Here is a 6,690-nt window from a genome sequence, read left to right on the forward strand (position 1 = left end):
TCATGTTTGCATCAAGTAACGACTTGCATAGAAAGTGAGCGGTGCCAGAGTGGAGCGCGCCTCGCGCGTGTTTGCTAGTTGATATCTTCGTTCGCTAACTGACCAATCAAATAGTGTACAATGGTACCCAACACGGGTGTTACCGATATTCTCATCCACATCCGCAAATGTGGAACATTCGCATTAATTAAGACATCCGCATCCGCGGATGTGAATGCCTAATAATCCGCATCCGCGGATGAAAATCCGCGGTCTTGTACGGGATTCGAATCCGCGACCTCGTAATCCTCAGCCTAATAAGCTAGCCACTTGGTTAGTGAATTGAATGTTACAAACAGACACACTTTCGCATATTAGTATAGATGTATAGGGGCGCATTTTTAAAGCCTTATGTATGAGGTTAGTTCCTAATAATAAAATCCCTATTCGTATAATATCATCTCGATGTAGGTACGAGTCTAATAGTACCTCACATTTTCTCTCCCATTATTGGAATTACTACTAGACTGTTACTCACATTGATGTTTACAAAGAGAACTAATGTTATTATGAATAGTTGCTCAGCATGCGAATATTTCCTCTTTCAATGGTATTTTACACCACTAATTCATTATTTTCTTTCTACGCGTCTCCAAGCTCTATTAATAAAAAAAAGAAAAAGGAAAAAGGTAGAGTGACAGGACTCGCTGCTATACTAAAATATTATCATTTAAAATCCCGTTGTAGGAATTCAATGCATTATTTTAAAGTATGCATTTAAAATTTATTTGTTGAATCCACAACTTTTTATCATTCCAACAGCCAATATTCACTAATCAGTCACAAAAACTCTAGGGACACGCTTAAATTGGGCATATGCTGAAAAGCTGGACCAACACAATTCTCTCGTGATGCACGAATCATACTACGTAACAGTGCAAATGTTTGCTAGAAATATCCAAGCGAAGCTCAAAATTGTTTGGCTTACTGCTGGGAAAATTTTAAAAGCAGAATTTTGTAGGTGAAAATAAGTTGCGTTGTCATTGTGCTGGTCGGACCGCATACGAAACCTTGCGCTCAGAGTTCTACTTTTACGGATTAAAAATAGCGTGCATAAAGTGATATGATAAAATTTAGGATACATACTTAAATTAAACATAAACATATTTTTGCAAACAAAAATTTAATCGTCTATAATCTATATCCATCACTAGCCACAGTAATCATAACATCTGAAGAGGATTGAAATCAACTTGCAAAATTGGACCTAAGTCCTGCATACATAATATTGAATTTAATAGTAACAAAATTAACAGTAATAACTACATTTTTAATTACGAACTAACAAAAAATACATTTTCATGTCCAGCTAGATGAAACGCAAACTCAGCCAGTACTAGAAAAGTTATTCAGCAAACAAGCATTAAAAGCTTTTATGAATACACCGTTTTGAAACAATACAGGTAAAAACAACTCATTAGGGATTCTATTTAATTGGTGTTCACATGGTGTTGAGTTTTTTCATTTTTGTAACGAAATCACCAGATTCATTCTGTGCTTTCCACTGAACTATGTTCGAGTGTGACTACAAGTCACAGACGTTTATCCTACTCGGTGGTCGAAGATTAAGTAAATGATAAAAAGCGTAAAGACTCGTTTCAGAAATACCTACGTGGAACATCGCATTACATTGTAAATTGAATATTTCAAAAGAGAGACCGCCGAGTTTCTTCTAGGCGGGCAGAGCTTCTGAAAAACACTTGAACGAGTTTATTTAAATAAAAAATCATTCTGTTTCTATACAATCTTTCTATGTATTTCTAAAGTAAGTACCCAATTTACTAAGTAGGAACCTACAGCTATCATTGATCCTCTTTGTGGAAGTATCCACGGCACAGCTTGCAATGCTATCTGGCTGTTCCGTATATCTGTGAGAACGCTGAAATCGGGATGTAGAGCAGCTGTCCGGCCTGACCGGATCTAGAGCAGGTAAAATAGGTATTCTATGATTAACATTACAAACCTCACTAGGTCAGCCGATTGCGGACTGCAGATCCACTGCAGATTCTGAATAAAGTAAAAAAAAATCTGCCCGGAAATGAAACTCCGTTCAGAAGAAATCTGTTTTAGAGAGGGACCTGTCTGAACTCTGAACCATCTGTTCCTAGATTTTCATTTAATGAGCTTGAATCACCAGGTTACGAGGTATCTATAGATTAACTCAATAATATTATTCTTACAGAATAGGAGCATTTACTCTAATTTCTAATATATAAATTTACAAATACATCTATCTGCGTCATATTCCTCCTTACTGAAGGTCGTGAACTTGGCTTTAGCTAGCCGGCTAGCGCATGGATTTAGGTTTTGAAAATCTTTAATTTTTCCAAGATAAAAGTAGCCTATGTTATTTTCCAGGTCATTAAAAATACCCATGCAAATAATCACGTTGATAAATTGCTCCGTTGCCACATGATTGAAGGACAAACTAATAAACACGTACACTTTCGCATTTATAATATGGGTAGTAATGGTAGGGCTATACACAGACAATTGCAGATTGTGACTTAATTTCATACTATTTAGAGACTATTTGCTAACTTTTATTATTGTCCAAGATAAATTATGAAAATTCAATTTGTTTTCGTTTTTCATTTTGCTCCCATCTCCGAATTCCTTTGGAATAAACTCGTAGAATTAATTATGAAAAAGGGGTGGATAGCCCCCAGCTACACAGGTAATCATCGCCTCGCTACATCACTTCATGTAATTGAATAACGACCCTCCACGGTTCCGGTGACTCTCGGAAAAATACCTAAGTACTTCTATTTCTGGTCACTGAAAATCAGCGTTGGGGCGTCTGGTACCTCAGATATTTGGTATAGAGGTTTGTGTCTGAGGGGCCCGATGTCTCAACACAAGCTGAGTGGCCTACCTGTTCGAGGCGTTGCACTGCTGTACAGGACGATATTGTCTATACCATGTACCACCTATATGATACCTCGAATAAACATTATTCTATTCTATTGTTCTATTCTTATTTTAACTTCGTGTAAGTCCACGAGAATTCGTTCCCATTGTTTATTTTACTCTTACCTAGCCGTCAGTATTAGTAGAAGCTAGTTAGTAGGTATAGGTACAAGGAAAAGTTACCATAATGCTAGCGAAAACTTAGCGTTATTGTTATACTACCTATTACCTAAACACAATCCAATACCAATAGCCATTTGCCTCATTTCGCAGTTTTAGTGATTTAGAATATTTTTTAAACCCGCAACGTTTAGCGTGGAAAACTCGAGTCAATGCCCCGCCTACACCGCGGCATTGACTCCAATAGCCTACTTACACAAAGTTCGTTGATCTCTAGCATCAGTCAGATCTGTATGTCTTATTTGCAATATATCGTACACTTTAACAAAATTATAAGATTTTTAACCATTTTTCAAATTATCAGTAATAATCAGTACTATCACCTGTCTCCGTTTTTGCCAGTGTTAATTTTTAAGTTAATTCACATTTTAATTTTTTTATATTGATATAACCACAAAATGTAACAACACATTTTTTTTATGAAATACATCTCAATTGATTTTGAGTGAAAGTCGATGTTAATCAACATTGCATTCATATTAAAGCGACATAATTATCGACTTCGCTGTTGAAACCATTGAATGCTACCCGTCATGATTATAATGCGGCCTTCATTAACGATAGGTATGTGATAACGAGATACAAACTCTAGATCTGTAATGAGTTACACTAGGCTGATACACATTCAGCGTTTACAAATGATATCTAACTTTTTTTAAACGTCAGGATAACACTACGCTTGTTCTGCTAGTTTAAATTTAAGTAGTTTAGTAATAAGTAATAATATGTAAAGTTATACCTATCTTATTAACAAAACTAGTACTTAAGTAACTTGAGTTACAACTTACGATCATAAAAATAAGTTGGTAAAAGCTAATAGAATACCTACTGGGATAATGAAATTAAATGTTTTTTTTTTAAATTGTGTGATACAGTTGCGCTTAACGACAACCACATAAGAGAGTCAACGTTCACGGTTTCTCAGTGTTCTGTCGTAAAATGGTGAAAGAAGGAACAAGGTTGGAATGAAATGAAATAATATTCTTTATTTTACACCAAATAAATAGAACAATTAGTGCGGATGGATTATGTTTTATCACAAAACTTCCACCCAGCGCAGACGTTCGCCAAGGATGCATAATATCACCGCTTTTGTTCAATGCTTACACCGAACTCATAATGCGCGTTACTCTTGAAGACTGAACAGACGGTATTGCTTTTGGAGGCTACAAGATATCTTTGCGGTACGCCGACGATACTAGCATTCGTACGATGATTTCCCATATTTTTATACGCTGTGGAGACGTGACTTTGTGACTGGCCGAGAAGAAGAAGATTGATGCTCTGGAGATGTGGTGCTAGTAGCGAATGCTAGGACTGAACCTTGCACCAACGTCTCTATACTCCAAAAGCTCGACATTAAACAACTTCTTTCGACGTTAGTACAGAGTCGCATACCAAAATTCTTCAATCATGTCTCCCGGCGTGAGAGTGACACCATTGAGTGTCTTGTAGTGCACGGCAAGGTGGAGGATACCAGAGGGCGAGGAAAGTCACCTACGCGATGGATTGACCAAATTAAGTCCGCGAATGTACCAGATTATCAGCCAGCAGGGAGAAGTGGCGAATGCTCGTGAGGCTTATAACATCTACCCAAAAAAGAGTCACTTCTTAATTACCGCGACCACTCTGTCAAGAGCGTTAAGATGAAGAAAAAGAACTACAAAAATCGAAAAGCTGATATTTGCTTTCGGTAAAAACTAAGTAACGCGTTGTACGATACCAGCCTTACGATATCCATGAAAGGAAATAATATGACGTTGCAAGCAACATGTTTCAGTTTAAGACGACGAATATTGAAAATATGTTCAAGAAAATAAATGGAATTCAGCAGACTAGCTATTATTTTCAGTAGGTATCTCATCTGGTGTCAATAAAATTAATTTTTAATGTTGAAAAATAAATTACTTTTAAGAAAATTAATCAATTACGGTCCAAGAAAATAAATGGAATTCAGCAGACTATTGTTTTCAGTAGGTCTCTCACTTAGTGTCAACAAAATTAATTTCAATTTTGAAAATTAATTCTGTACAGTAAGCTCACTCTATGCACCAAACATCGTTGCTGAAGGTTGCTGTTTTCACGAGAAGACATCTCTGTTTGCACCGCATCCGATCCGAATCTGAGAATTCTCAATCCGAAGTAGCCGTATAGTACGTGACATGTTGAGATGGCAATTAGGGAGGGAACGCCCCGCAGATCCGCACAGCGGGCGAGCGCGGGTGACGTGCGTGTGTGGCGTCGTCCTCGCCTCAAACCGGCGATTGCTATCTCGACCTGTCGTGGACTGTCGTTTCTATTTGTATGAGGGTATGCACGCTAGACCCGAATTTCATTTTCCGGTTTTCAAAAACGAAACTCAAATCTAGTGCGAACGTCGTTTTTGATTACAAACTTACATTTTGAAGAGATTCAAAGAGTTACTCGGATCTGATTCTGATCGGATAATAGGAAAGCTGGCTGGTCGGATCGCTTTTACTTACCTACCTAGTTAGCGAACATTTAAAAATGAAGTTCCTAAGAAATGATAACACACGTTTAGTATTTTTGCAAAATTAAAGTATATAAAGTAAAGTTTTTTCAGAAATATCCATAAAGATATTTTTAACTGACACATAAAACAGTAGGTATCCGTATCCAAGTCGGACACCATGAATAATGGATCGTTTAGAGCCCAGCTTAGTGTCAATAAGATCACGTGCTGCTTCCATATTGGATTATTGCGAATAAATGACAAACATTGTTACCAATATTCCGGGATATGGCGACCAGCATTTACTTTTAAAGCAAATCGGATAATCCGCGGTTCTTTTAAAGGTACCTATTAGCGCACGTCAAATGTTATCTATGTGACTGGTGGCTATCCGGCATTGGATTAACTTATACTTAAGCGATTTAGCGTTCCGGTACGATGCCGTGTAGAAGCTAAAGGGGCATGGGTTTATTAAAAACTGCCATACCCCTTCCAGGTTAGCCCGCTTCCATCTTAGACTGCATCGTCACTTACCACCAGGTGAGATTGCAGTCAAGGGCTAACTTGTATCTGATTAAAAAAAAAAAACTTTCTAAGTACGGAATAATTTTATAGAGGCATAAAATTATTAAAAACTAGCTTATGCTCGCGACTTCGTCAGCGTGGACTACACAAATTTCAAACCCCTATTTCACCCCTTAGGGGTTGAATTTTCAAAAATACTTTCTTAGCGGATGCCTATGTCATAATAGCTATCTGCATGCCAAAATTTAGCCCAATCTGTCTAGTAGTTTGAGCTGTGCGTTGATAGATCAGTCAGTCAGTCAGTCAGTCACCTTTTCCTTTTATATATTTAGATTATTTTAAATTACTTTCTTATAATTAATTAAATCAGTCCTTTTCTAATTCAAAGTTAGCAAGTTGTAAGACATAAAACAAACTAAAATTATTTTTCCTAAAAACTTCTATCCAATGTCCCGTAGCGAAGATACCTATAGGACGCGACAGGTCGAGATGGCAAACGGGGAAGGAACGGCGCACACCCGCGCAGCCCTATTGATTGCTTTCTTGACTTGTCGCGAACTATA

This window comes from Maniola hyperantus, chromosome 15 (assembly GCF_902806685.2).
Source record: "Maniola hyperantus chromosome 15, iAphHyp1.2, whole genome shotgun sequence".
Lineage (NCBI taxonomy): Eukaryota > Metazoa > Arthropoda > Insecta > Lepidoptera > Nymphalidae > Maniola > Maniola hyperantus.